At 38.7% G+C, this 14,389-nt stretch overlaps 1 protein-coding gene across 7 annotated transcripts in view; it reads left to right on the top strand.

Moving 5' to 3' along the window:
* The window catches only part of INVS (inversin), a 113,594-nt gene that overhangs the window by 16,000 nt on the left and 83,205 nt on the right, over nucleotides 1–14,389 (top strand). The window lies entirely within an intron of this gene.

Genomic DNA, 14,389 nt, shown 5'->3' with positions numbered 1-14,389 from the left:
GGCTCGATCCCCAGTAGGTGACGTGCAAGAGGCAGCTGATTGGTGTTCCTCTCTCGTCAATGTTTCTGACACTCTAGCCCTCTCCCTTCCTCTCTGTAAAATCAATAAAAATATGTATTTTTTAAAAATGTAGTCTCCCTTCAAATAAGTGGCATATAGGGGGCATAAAAGAAAATTACTTTCTCGATATATTTTCAACTTTTTAAAAATCTAAAACTATATTGCCAGTTTAAATGACTTCAGGTTTTTAAAGGCATTGTCATGAGCTCAGATTTTTGGAATTACACATATCAAAAAAATAAAATGGGAAGTTTCAAATTTATTCAAAGATTTACTTACTGGAAAACTATTTTCCCACCAAAAATTTTTGGTCTATAAAATGTATTTCTAGTGCCTGGTATTTTTCTTTTTGTTATCTTAGACTTGTGTATTTTTTGTGTAAAAAGCAATGAAAATTAGTTAGATTCAGCAGAAACTATTAGAGTTATTTCCCATTTTAAAATGTGAACAGACATAGCATTTTTATTGAGGGGTTATAAAAATGACTTTTCATTAGTTGAATACATAAAAAGAGACATTAAGAAATACTATGATACTGGGGGGTAGGGGAGACCAGGGGATTGTCAAGGGCGGGGAAAAAAAGGACACATATGTAATACCCTTTGTAATACTTTAAGCAATAAAACAATAAAAAAAAAATACTATGAGCCTTAACCGGTTTGGCTCAGTGGATAGAGCGTCAGCCTGCGGACTGAAGGGTCCCAGGTTCGATTCCGGTCAAGGGCATGTGCCTTGGTTGCGGGCACATCCCCAGTGGGAGGTGTGCAGGAGGCAGCTGATCAATGTTTCTCTCTCATCGATGTTTCTAACTCTCTAGCCCTCTCCCTTCTTCTCTGTAAAAAATCAATAAAATATATTTTTTTAAAAAAGAAATACTATGAATATGCTGGTTATATGTTAGGTCTGTCAGGTTATTTCCAAAGTTATTGCTCTCTCTGGCTGAATCCCGAGGCCACTGTGAATTTGCTGGTATTTTTCCAGCTCAGTTGAGTGATTTTAAGGTTTTTCAAATCTTCTATGGCTTTTTTATATATCTAGTAGATCGCATGTAGATATTCAATGTGTATTTAAAGCTGAATTTCAACCAGCTTTATTACTAAAACCACCCCATTCTGGAACATTCATATTTGATGTTCTTCCTTTCCACATTTCAGAAGTGTCAGTGCCTCTCCACTCCTGAGAGTGCTAGTTTTCTAGTTTTCCATTTCTAGATCACTCCAACACCACAGTAACTTTTAACCAGCCATGATGCCACTTAACCTATGCAGTGGACAAAAGCGGGAATGGCTAACTCATTCTAGGAGAGAAAGTCCAGTGTTTGTATCATGGAAATAGTGTTCATGGACTGAACAGGAAATGCTCCATGCTCCAACTTGGTGTGTGTCTTACTGTATGAAGTTGCTGTGAGTGAGAAAGTTAAATATATGCTAATTTTAAAATGCAGATGTTTTGCATTTGATTTCTACCAAGAGTTGAAATGTTGAGAGATGATTAAAAATAAAGTATCTTCCATTTTAAAAAAACAAAACAAAACAGTTATTTTTTGCTCTCAAATTTGCTTTTCAGTATAGTAAATTTGTAAAAATCTCTCATTTTCAATCTCACTTTTAATTACAGCTTGGGTACTATAACCTTTCACCTAGGCTTGTCAGCTGTTAAAATTATTCATCCATTTAACTTTTTTTCATAAAGTAAACATTTTAGATTGGGAATAGTCCCAACATTAAGAATTTGATAGATTTTTTTTATTGTGATTCATTTAGGTTTAAAACTCAACTTCAAAAATGTAGGTTGGAGGAATCTGACTTAGTATCAGTAGATCATGTGGGAAAATGAGGATTTAAGTTGATGATCCAAGACATTTTTGTGGAGGTATCATAGGAGAAAGGTTGAGAGAAGGGGAGCGCACAGCCAGGCATGCTAGCTTAGCTGTAAGTCTCTTCACAAGATGCAGTTTTCTTTTGATTTTTGTTTCTCCTTTATTTTTGTGTGATTTTTTTAATGTCAAGGAATAAATAGAACTATGGTTTACATGTTGCAATTTACATAGCTGACTTCATAAATAACGAGTTTCATGTTTTTCCAACTCTCTCATAATTATGCATATCCCCATCTCTGTGTTACAATTTGTTTTTCCATGTTTGCCAAAAGCAGTAATCTTTAGGCTATCCTAGCATTAGTAGAATTTCCAGAATAAGGGTGGTAATAATTCTTTAGTACTCTGTCTGTCCAGATCATACTTGAGTATTGTGTTTGATTTTGTGCTTCATAGAAAAACACCATTATTAAAAAATTAAAGTTTGTATCGATCAGGCAGGAACAACATGGTGAAGGGGCTAGAAATAATTTTCAAAGAATAGTTGTAGATGATATATGTTCCAGGTCTTTAGCACACTTTGCCTCTGAGCAGGCACAAGCACTAATTCTCTTAGAGAAAACATCTTCACCTTAAACTTCTAGGATTCCCTCATATTAAAATAGATGAAACATGATCTCACAGTGAAACACATGGGAAAACAATCTACCATGAATGAGAGCAAAAATGATAAGCAGATTTATTCCATTAAAAACATTAGCTTTTGTCATCATTAAAAGCACAGTCCTATATAATAAAAGGCTAATATGCAAATTGTCCCCTCAGGAGTTCGACCGACCGGGATTTCAACCACTCACTATGACATGCACTGACCACCAAGGGGTGGTGCGGAACAAAGGAAGGCCCCAGCCGGCAGCCGGGGGAAGGCAGGCCCCTTTCCTCCCTGATCACTGGCCAGGCCTAGGGACCCTACCCATGCACCGTGCCTCTAGTATAAAATAATCATTGATGGTTATTTTAAAAGAAGGTATCTATAATAATAAAAGCATAATATGCTAATTAGACTGGATGTCCCTCCAGATGACCTTCCAGATGAAGCCGGGGCTGCGAGGGAAGCCCGGATCCCGGGTGCCAGAGGGAAGCCCAGGTCCCAGGTTGCCAGAGGAAAGCCAGTGCTGGCAGCCGGGGGAAGGAAGGCCTACTCTTGCACAAATTTTGTGCATCAGGCCTCTAGTAAAGTTATAAAAGAAGAAATTAGAAAAATTGAACAACCAATAAGGAACTTTCATAATTAGGCATAAGTTCTGACTGTGACCATTTACTTTAGAATAACGCATCTGCCAAAAACATCTCTAAAAACTGAACAGAATTTATACAGTACATTGTTTGAAGGCATTGAGGACAATCAGCATAGGCAGGATCTAAGAAAATGCGACCATTCAGAGAAGGGGAGCATGTGAAATTAGCTCCACATTCATCCTGCCTTTTACCTTTAAGGCATTTTCCAAATTGAAATGCAAAAGAGTACAACTGTAGCAGGAAGCTGTAATCTTAGTAGGCTGAGAAACCCAGATAGAGTTTGGAGTTAGGAGTGGCTGGAACTTGAAGGGCAAATCCTGGAGAGAAGGAACCCAAAACTCTGGGTACAAATCCCTCACCCATCATTAGCAGATTCCTAAACTGTGCTTTTAGAGGGTAAGACTCTCAAAACCCATCAGTAAACAACAGCTGGGAGGTTAGCGCTAAGCAGAGATTGTTTTAAAATCTGCCCATATTTTCTTTTCTATTTCAAGTCTTTTATTATATAACAAATAGATTTTTGTGTAGGGATCAATCCATTCTCATTTTAAAACATACAAATAACTAATTTTCTCAGGACAGCCTAGCTCATTAATTTTCAGCCATTTAGTATCTGATGTGGGTGTGTGCCAGGCTTTTGTGCTATGTACTTCCTATGCTTTTTTTTTTAATTACATTTTTTAAATGAAGGGTCCTGACTACTAGGGAGCCACTTAGGAAGAAGAGGGTGGAGGTACATAGAAAGCTGTGTAGAAAGGAGGAGTTGGATCCAAGAGATATATTTGTGGAGGTAGAACTGTTCATTCAGTAAGTAGTTACCAAATGTCTACTCTGTAGTCTTGACTATCCATCTAGAGCAGTGGTTCTCAACCTTCTGGCCCTTTAAATACAGTTCCTCATGTTGTGACCCAACCATAAAATTATTTTCGTTGCTACTTCATAGCTGTAATGTTGCTACTGTTATGAATCATAATGTAAATATCTGATATGCAGGATGGTCTTAGGCGACCCCTGTGAAAGGGTCGTTCGACCGCCAAAGGGGTCGCGACCCACAGGTTGAGAACCGCTGACCTAGAGAGATTATAAAAAATGAATTAGATAGATCTGCTGTAACTAATAATGTCAGTACCATTCCCTATTAAACTTCATTTCTCTTTGTTTAGTAGACCTCTCTGATATATCAGATGTCAAATATTCTTTTCAAAAGGCCTATCTACTTAATTCCATTTGCTATGAACTCAGAAGTGTGCCATTTATATAATCATCAATATTTATGTATTTGTGCATGCATTCATTCAACGAGTTAAAACTGTTACTATGTAACAGGTACTGCATGAGGCCTTGGAACACAAAGGTGAAGGACATGATCCTGCTCCTAAGTTGTTTACAAAAATCATGGGTAAAGATATTAAGTGATAATTAAATCTGGTCTGTCTACTTTAGAGTACCTAAGTGCTTTACAAAATTTCAACAGTCATTACACGTAAATAATCATTGTTATTATTTTTGACCTGGAGAGCAACCATTCCCCTATGTTATTTTTTTAGTTTTTGCTTTTTTTTGTGATACTGGACTATATTATGTTATTTTTCTGCAGGCTGGTTAGTAGGAAAAACTCATGTCCCCATAGCGTTTCATTCATGTCTCTATCAGAACCCATTATCTTGTACTGTAATTATTGCTTACTTGTCTCTTTCCCACTAGATTAGAGCTCCAGGCAAGAACCTTGCTTTATTTATTTTTTAATCCCCCAGAATCGGACTCAGTGTCTGACATGTCTTGGTTGAATGAATGAACATATATTATGTTACTTATACAGAAAGTCATTATTAATACAAATGCTAGACATTGTGTTTATTAGAAACATTTATCCACTTTCAAAATACATATATAGGAAAACCTTATTGAGCTGTGGTGATGGGCTTAGTTATTTTGACATACTCACTTTTTTGGAAACAAATTGCTATTAGCCCAAGCAGCTAAGGAAATGGTGCCCATGAGAATAAAATTAATCTCAATATACTCAACATCTGTACCTAATTTGTTTTTCATTTAGTACCCTCAGTTTAATCCATGAAAGCAATCAGTCATACGTTTTCTGGGTTTCTAACAAAAGACATCAGATGGTTAGAAATGTTTGCTCTAGGGAAGCTACTATTTCTCTGACTTCCACAGATACATTTGTTTGTTAATAAGGATAAAAAAGCATTAGCAGTCTTACTAAATATCCATAGTTACACATTTTTAATCTTCCAAGAGGTTATTAATTTGGCTTCAAGAAGATTAAGACTACCCACTTTGAAAAATTATATCATGTTATACTCAAAAATTAAAGAAGCTTCAGGTTATGGTTGTGTTGTCATTTATTTCTTTTTAAAATCACAAACAGAATTCTCTATTCATCAATGAAAACTGAATGTTAATTTTCATCTTTCAAAATATGTTATTTCCATATTAATTTACAAAATGTAAAGAAGAGTAGAATACCTCTGAAATTTTTCAGGAAAACTTAATACAGTATTAGATTTCCTTATTTTGCACACACTCACACTTAACACATATACACCAAACAATCCACTCCCTGAGCCACAACTCTATATTCTCATATTCCCTCTCAGTACATATATACCTTTACCATAACTACTTACTTACCACCGTTAATCATAGATTTCAGTTACCTATATTTCACCCCCACTAAGGCTATTTGAGGGAAGAGACCATGTCTTACTTGATTTTATAGTTCTAGTCTTAGCACAGCTCCTGCCACTTAGTACTCAGTTAATGTTTATTTAATGAATACATGAATGAGGGGATGAATCAATCTAATCTAATAAAAGAGAAACATGCAAATTGACTGCACCTCCGCTACGCCCCAAGCCACGCCCACCAGCCAATCAGAGCGGCTATATGCAAATTAATCCAACCAAGATGGCGGCCAGCAGCCACCGAGCTGGAGCAAACAGGAGGCTTGGTTGCCCTGGCTATGCAGGAAGCCAAGCTTCCTGCCTGCCCTGGCAGCTGTGGCCTCCGTTCAAGGCAACAAAGTTTCAATTATAGAAGGTAAATAAATCCCAGTTACCTGCTTCCAGCAAGCCTCCACTGGGAGTTTGGGTGGCTGGGGCTGTGGCCAGCCTGCAAACAGCCGTCAGCCCTTCACCCAGGCTGGCCACACCCTCATGGGATAAGGGTCCCCACTGGAGGGACTGGCCAGCCTGAAAACAGCCATCAGCCCCTCATCCAGGCTGGCCAGGCACCCCAGTGGGGACCCCCACACTGACGGGGCTGTGGCCAGCCTGCAAACAACCATCAGCCCCTCACCCAGGCTGGCCAGGCATCCCAGGGGGGACCCCCACCCTGATGGGGTTGTGGCCAGCCTGAAAACAGCCATCAACCCCTCGCCCAGGCTGGCCAGGCACCCCAGCGGGGACCCCCACCCTGAAGGGGCTGTGGCCAGCCTGAAAACGGCCCTCAGCCCCTCACCAGGCTGGCCAGGCACTCCAGTGGGACCCCCATCCTGATCTGGGATACCCTTCAGGGCAAACCAGCCGGCCCCCACCCATGCACCAGGCCTCTGTCCTATATAAGAAAAGGGTAATATGCAAATTGACCGAACAGCAGAACCACTGGAAATGACTGGTCACTATGACACTCACTGACCACCAGGGGGCAGATGCTCAATGCAGGAACTGCCCCCTGTTGGTCAGTTAGCTCCCACAGGGGGAGCTCTGCTCAGCCACAAGCCAGGCCGATGGCTGCCAGCACAGCAGTGGTGGTGGGAGCCTCTCCCACCTCCTCAGCAGCACTAAGGATGTCCGACTGCAGCTTAGGTCTGCTCCCCGCTAGCAAGTGGACATCCCCCGATGGTTCCTGGGCTGCCAAAGGGATGTCTGACTGCCAGCTTAGGCCCAATCCCCCGGGGAGTGGGCCGAAGCCAGCAGGTGGACATCCCCCGAGGGGTCCCAGACTGCAAGAGGGCACAGGTCGGGCTGAGGGACCCCCCCAAGTGCACAAATTTTTGTGCACCGGGCCTCTAGTTAGTCAGTAAATGTGAACATCAGATACAATTATCATGAATGGTATGTAATGGTCTTTAAAACTGTTGAAGTTTAAATTAATAGTTATATTTATTCCTTTTCATTGTCTACCCCATCCTCTTACAATTTTATAAGTAGGATGTTATAAGACTGAGCTTTTCTCAACAAATATCACTCTTGTATGACTCAAATTCTTCATCTATAAAATGGGATAATACTTTTTCCTATCTGCTGTGTAGGAAAGATGAGTCCTTAGATATAATGCTTTTTGCTTGGTGGGGAAATATACTAAGAGTGTAAGTTATCAATATTATTGCTACTAATCATACTGCAACTGGTGTGAACATCAATTACCCTTTAAGAACCAATAGATGCCAGAGATAGAAAGGTCCTTCAGGATCTCCTAGTCCAGTTCATCATTGGAGGAGCAGGTTGAGTCAGTTCTCTTAATAATTTATTCATCATTCTTTTTCATGTGCCTGAATGCACTTTGTTCTGTTTTAAAAATTAAGCTTACAGATAAGAAAAGAAAATAATATAAAAAACACTGAGGTACCTAATTCCCAGAAGAAATAAAACCGAATTTTAAAAATTTCTTCTTCTGACTTTTTGAAATGAAATAAAACAAACTTCCAAAATCCCATTCCCCTCTTTTACTGCTCTTCAGCATATCTTAATTTTTGTGGTTTTAATTCATGTGTATTTATATATATATATGAAAATAATATTGTTTTACATGCTTAAAATCTTTATATAATGGTAATATACTGTATGTCACTCCCCAACTTGCTTTTTTGACTTAATATTATGTTTTTTGTGATTTACCATGTTCACAAAAAATTATATCCAAATGTCTAAAAGACACATGAAAAGGTGTTCAACATCATTATTAATTAGGGAAATACAAATTAAAGCTACAATGAGATACTACTACATAGGCATTGGAATGTATAAAATGAAAAAGTCTGACAGGACCAGTTGATGGTGAGGGCATGGAACAATTGGAACTCTCAAATATTTTTGGTGGAAATGTAAATTGGTGCATGCATTCTAGAAAACTGACTATGTCTATAAAATCTAAACATACACACACACTATCACTGCAGTTCATACCCCAACCCCAGTAATAAGTGTTTCTTTTCACCAAAAGACATGTATGAGAATGTACATGATAGCTTTATTTATAATAGAAAATATTTTTAATAGCATAGAAAGAAAACCCAATACCTATCAAGAGGAAAATGGGTAAAGTGTGGTGTATTCACTCCTACAATGGAATACTACACAATAAAAAAGAATAACCTACTGATAAATTCAACCACATGAATGAATTTCCTAGACATCATTGTAAGTGACAGAAGTCATGCTATTTATATACATTTCAAAAACAGGCAAAACTATATGGTGATTCAGATCTGTCATTACTTGGGCATAGGTATTAACTGAAAGGGGACATGAGGAAGCATACAGGGGTGCTGGAAATGTTCTATGTCTTGATCTGCATATTGGTTATATAAAAATGTCTCAATCTCTGTACTTAAGAATTATGTGCTATATTGTCTATATGTTATACCTCAATAAAAAATTATTACAAAAAAATGGTAAGAGTCTGTCCGGTGTGGGTCAGTGTTTGAGCATTGACCTATGAACAAGGAGGTCACTGGTTCAATTCCCAGTCAGGGCACATGTCTGAGTTGTGGGCTTGATCCCTAGTAGGGTGCATACAAGAGGCAGCCAATTGATGATGTTTCTCTCTCATCAATAATTGTATCTCTCTATCCCTCTATCTCCCTTCCTCTCTTTCTAAAAATCAATAAAAACATATTTTTTAAAATGGTAAGATGGCCAGAACTTGGTGACCATGATTTGTAGGTAGGGTAAGAGAGAATGGTATCAAGAATGGTTTCTGTCCTAAGCTTTTAGGCACTCAGGTCATGCTTCCCCGCATTTGCCTGGGGAGCTGTGTGAAAGCAGTGCCTATGCTCTGATCCAGTGGTTTGTAAGTTGAGCATGCATCCAAATCACCTGGAGGTCTTCAGTGAGTACTTCTAGGCTTCTCTGTGAGTGTATTCACTCAGTGCATTTTAAAACAATTTAATAAGTACACACTCTACCACAAACTGCGTAGCCAGTGGGTATCTGAAGAGTAAGCAAATGAGGTTTTAGCTGTTGGTGTGCTTCTAAAAGAAAGCACCAAAAGACATTTGCAATGCCATTACCTAGAAACATAGGAAAGTCTGAATGTATGAAATGCTTATGTTCAGGAATCTTAATGAAATCTCTGGACTGAGATGGGTGATGTTAGTTAGACAGCCCTTGCAGTTTAGCCCTTTTGACTTTAACCCTGGCTAGGCTGTCCTTTCCAGGTAGGCTGAGTCCTAGTCTAAAGAATCTTGGCTTTATTACATTCCAACTTCTGAGGTTTCCAAACTAGCATCAAGTTTGTCCCCTAGTGGGTGTTTGAAAGCTATCACTCTAAACCTGTCCTCTGGTTTTCCAGTTTAGAAACTGGCTTCAAATATTTAGGGTCCTACCTTCAAATGAGTGTTCAAACCAAAACTGGAGTTGGTCTGTTTTTAAACAAATCTGAGATTGAAATAAAAATCTGTCCTTTAATACTCTGACTATGCTTAATGTACTTCTCCTTGCATGGATGAAATTCATAGTCACAAGGAACAACATATCAACAATCTTGATTGAAATCACTGCTTTGAACTTTTCTAACATGACTGTAGTAAGGAAAAAATACTTTACTTTCCTGTTCATGTCACAGCAGTTAGAATAGTTGAATTGTCTATATTTTATATAAGTAAACAGGGATAGTTTGAGTTCTACTTTGTCACGTGCAGAGTCAGGAATCATCTTGCTTTTCTGATTCCCAGCTCAGTGCTCCTGATCAAGCACCCCTGGAAGAGAATTTACGTGCTCTTCTGGGGCTTACTTTCTTGTTCTCTGTCCTGGGGTCATTCCCAAATCCAGTTTCCCAGTCTAAACTCTGAAGAAGTATCTAAGGGTTTCTTTCTCATGGGCCAGATTCAGAATTTGAGCTGAGAGCTTCTACTTTCAAGTTTAGTGTTTTTTCTTTATGATAGAATACCTCTCAGACACAGTAGAGCAGCCTCACAGGTTGTATTTTAAAATCTCTGTGGCTTGCAGTATTTTGTTTTGAACATGATCCTATTTCTTGCAACCATATTCATATTCTAATCATCTTTATCTCCTCGCTGGCCCCCACTTTTACCAAGTCATGAAAATACAAGCATCTGCTTTCCATGAATAGGTTAAAGATCCCACAAGCCTAGATTCCCATGGAAACCAATCAAAAGCTAAAAAGAAAAGAAAGGGTATATATTGAATTTCTCTGAGACCTACAGCTTGTTTTTCATTAGAGTCATGCTGATTTCTTTTAAACTCTGGGCACAGGCCAGCGAATATTTTTACAGCTAATAAAAAGGAACTCCAGATCCATTTACTTTCATTTAAACTTTTAAATATTAATTTTGTATATAACATTGTAGGGGAGGAACAAAATTTCTTCTTTCTTTCTAGGTTCTTCTGCCTGGTCTAATAATTAAATCTACATGAGACAGATTAATAAGAGAAAATAACCAAATTTAATTACATATCTAATATTTCACCACATACATAATAGAGTCAGAGACAGAAAGATAAATTAGGTATATATGGCATTCTGAGCTGAGGAGGGGTAAGGCACCTGGGGCTTCAGAGGAAAGGAAGGTCATTCACAGGATAAGAGCAGATGTTCAGTAATTAGAAATTTGCCCTGACATGCAGATAAATCATAAAAAAGTTATTTCTGGTAATAATGCTTATTATGGGCAAGGCTCCAAATTTAAATTTTTTAAGGAAAAGGTAAAAATTTCTCATGCGTTCACAGGGTCTTGATTGCCTTTAGCTCAAAATAATTCACATGCCAAAGTGGCACATGTGTGGGGAGGCCTGCTCTGAACCCCTTCAACATCAGTTCCAAAGAAAATTTGAGCATTAATTTGCTAATTACCTTCTTAGATCATAAGACCATATTTGTTCATACAATTTCCTCTTTTTTATATTCATGTTTTACTGTTGTAAAGAGAGTGAGAAGGAATGGGGGGGGGGGGGCTACTATTTCTGCAGTGTGAATTTTGTCAGCCCCTGGGCACAACATTTTCCTCATGACCAATCGTAAGGCTCTTTATACCTCCTTTCACTGCTAAGATTTCACAAAGCCCAAATAATCATTTACTAATATGATAACAGAAATCTAACCCAAATGCCAAAGTAAGAGAGATCAAGAAAGCCAGGGAAGGGACGACTGGGGTGAGCAGGGTTGTAAATTTGAATAAGGCAATCACAATCATCTTCACTGAGATGTTGACATTTGAAGCAAGACTTGAGATGAGGAATTTAGTCATGTGAATGGCCGAGAGAAGAACTTTCTTTCCTTTCTGGCAGAAGGAATATTCAGGACAGATACCTTAAAGTGGGAGCACGCCTGGAATGTTTGGGGAATAACAAGGAGGCTAACATGGTTATTCTGAGTGAGCAAGAGGAGAGCAGTAGGTGATGAGGCCATGAAAGAAATGGTTGCCAGATCCTCTAGGGCCCTTTGGCCATTGTCAAGAATGTGTGTTGTTGTTTTTTAGAAATCATTTATTTATTTATTTTATTTATTGATTAAGGTATTACATATGTGTCCTTATCCCCCATTCCCCACCCCCCACTCATGCCCTTACACCCCTGGTGTCTGTGTCCATCGGTTAGGCTTATATGCATGCATACAAGTCCTTTGGTTGATCTCTCCCCTTACCCCCACTCTCCCCTACCTTCCCTCTGAGTTTGACAGTCTGATTGATGCTTCTCTGTCATGTTGTTGTTTTTTATGTTTTTATTGATTTTTAGAGAGAGAGGAAGGGAGAGGGATAGAGAGATAGAAACATCAATGGGAGAGAAACATCAATTGGCTGCCTCCTGCAGGCCCCCCACTGGGGATCGAGTCCGCAACCTGGGCATGTGCCCTGACCAGGAATCAAACCAGTGACCTCTTGGTTCATGTGTCGATGCTCAACCACTGAGCCACACCAACTGGGCTCACGAATGTGTTTTTACTCTGAATGTGATGAGGTAGCATTGGAAGGTTCTGATCAAAGGATTGACATGATCTGACGTATATCTTAATAACTGTTCTGGCCAAGTGAAGGAATTTTTTCTCTAGTGTTACTCTTATCTACTCCGTTGTCATATAATAGCTTTCAAGTCTCCTTCCCATTCTAATCCCTTTTACCGTGTAAGCACACAGTTGCCTAAATTCCTCTCAAGTAAGACACCTGAAGTAGAATACAGTGTTGGTCTGATAACCATTAATATTTTGGCAACCAAATACAGTTGATTTATGTTTAGGTTTTTTCAAATAAACCTCCAAGTCTGCTTTATACTTAATACTGCTTGAACTAATTCTGTATTCATATAGTTATGGTTTTGGACCCAAGTGTAGTATCTTATTGTATCCATATTTAATCATTTCTTTGAACTTCTCAGGCTTACCTAGGTAGAGTTTACCATTCCCTCCTTTTTTCCTCTGGTACCTATGTACTCAACCACTGTTATATCATTATATCACCTGTCACGGTGAAAAATATTTATTTACACATTTGATTTCCCCACAGACAATGAGTATCTTTTAAAAAGGTTTTTTAAATTTTGCTTTTTGCTTTTGAGAGAGAGAGGAAGGGGGAAGGAGGAAAGGAAGGAGGGAGGGAAAGAGGGAGGAAAGAGAGAAACATCAATTTGTTGTTCCACTTATTTATGCATTCATTGGTTGATTCTTGTGTGCCCTGATTGGAGATCAAACACACAACCTTGGACAATGAGCATCTTAATATCAGGAAGAGTGTCATAATCATTTTTTTTTATTTCTAGTGACTAGTACTTCCCAAATATTCAGTTAATGCTAGTGAATTGAATTGGGCTTATCATGCAAGCCTGTCATTCAGTGTAGCTCTCATTTCTCCCACATACAAGTCACCAGAATTTTCACCTTAACCTTTGATATCAAAATAGATCCTGCCTGCAGAAAAGTTTAATCATTGAAACACTACTACTAAAATTAGCTTCACCAATATAAAATACTGTTTTATTCTTTCTTTATACTTGTCTAAACAATGTCATCAGTGGTAACTAAGCCTCTTGAAAATTTTATCAGAGTTCATTTGTTCGCCATTCCAATTCTGATAAGTATGAAATTCATTTACTCATTTGTTCAAAAAATACATTTTTAGTATTTAATATGTATCTGCATGTATATTGACTAAAATATAATAATATTCCAGTTGTCTAGTATTAGAATATTTTTTAGAAGGAAGAATCGCTCTGCTTTGCTATCTCTTTTCCAGATATAACCCTCCACCCTCAGCCCAATGACTCTTCCTTGTTCTTCATAGAACAGTTCCTCTCTTGGGACTGTATATTTCTTTTTCTTTTTTTCCTCCTGGTTAAATAGCCACAGACTGTCCATTGGAAAGTGAGTCAGTGCAGCCTAGTGGAGAGCGGTGGCCTCAGCATTTGCATCTCTAGAATGTTTGTATTGACAAATGGCAGTCTGTTATTGACATTTATGTCCCTTGGCGATACTTCAATTGGCTTATCTTTGCTGGTCAAATGCCTTAATTGTTCTGGCCTTTAATTCAGTCAAAGTTGGAGGTAGAGCAGAGGGGAAAGAGAAGTAGCAAGTCTAACAGAACATCAAACTTGAGCTAGGAGGCTGCTGGCAACGATCAGCTTGTCATAATGTTATGATTTGTTCATTTTTATACCATTTATTAGCCTTTACTTGTTGTGCCATTTGGCCTCCAGGGCAGATAAAGTGCTGTCTAATTTGGTAGGTTTGCTTCTGTCAGAGCAGCCTCGACAGGGAAGGTGTTAGCTGCAGTGACAAATAATCAATAGCTGTCGTTGTCATGAGGAACATGAGCAGTTGGGCCTTTCATCTGGAGGATTAGAGGTCTAATTGGATTGAGAATAGGGAGGGTGGGCTGTGGGGTAACCCTGTCAGCCTTGTGAAGCTGTCAAGTGTCGGCCTTATTCATGGTGAAGGGAATAAGGAACCGTGTGTTTTCAGAACTGAGGAGGAAGGCATGTGAAAGCCCATTATACAAAGGAACAGATCTTAAAGTCCCCTCAG

This window comes from Myotis lucifugus, unplaced genomic scaffold, assembly GCF_000147115.1.
Source record: "Myotis lucifugus unplaced genomic scaffold, Myoluc2.0 scaffold_180, whole genome shotgun sequence".
In the NCBI taxonomy this organism is placed as follows: Eukaryota; Metazoa; Chordata; class Mammalia; order Chiroptera; family Vespertilionidae; genus Myotis; species Myotis lucifugus.
Note: the sequence above shows the minus strand (reverse complement) of the source record. Positions and strands in the feature narration are given on the sequence as shown.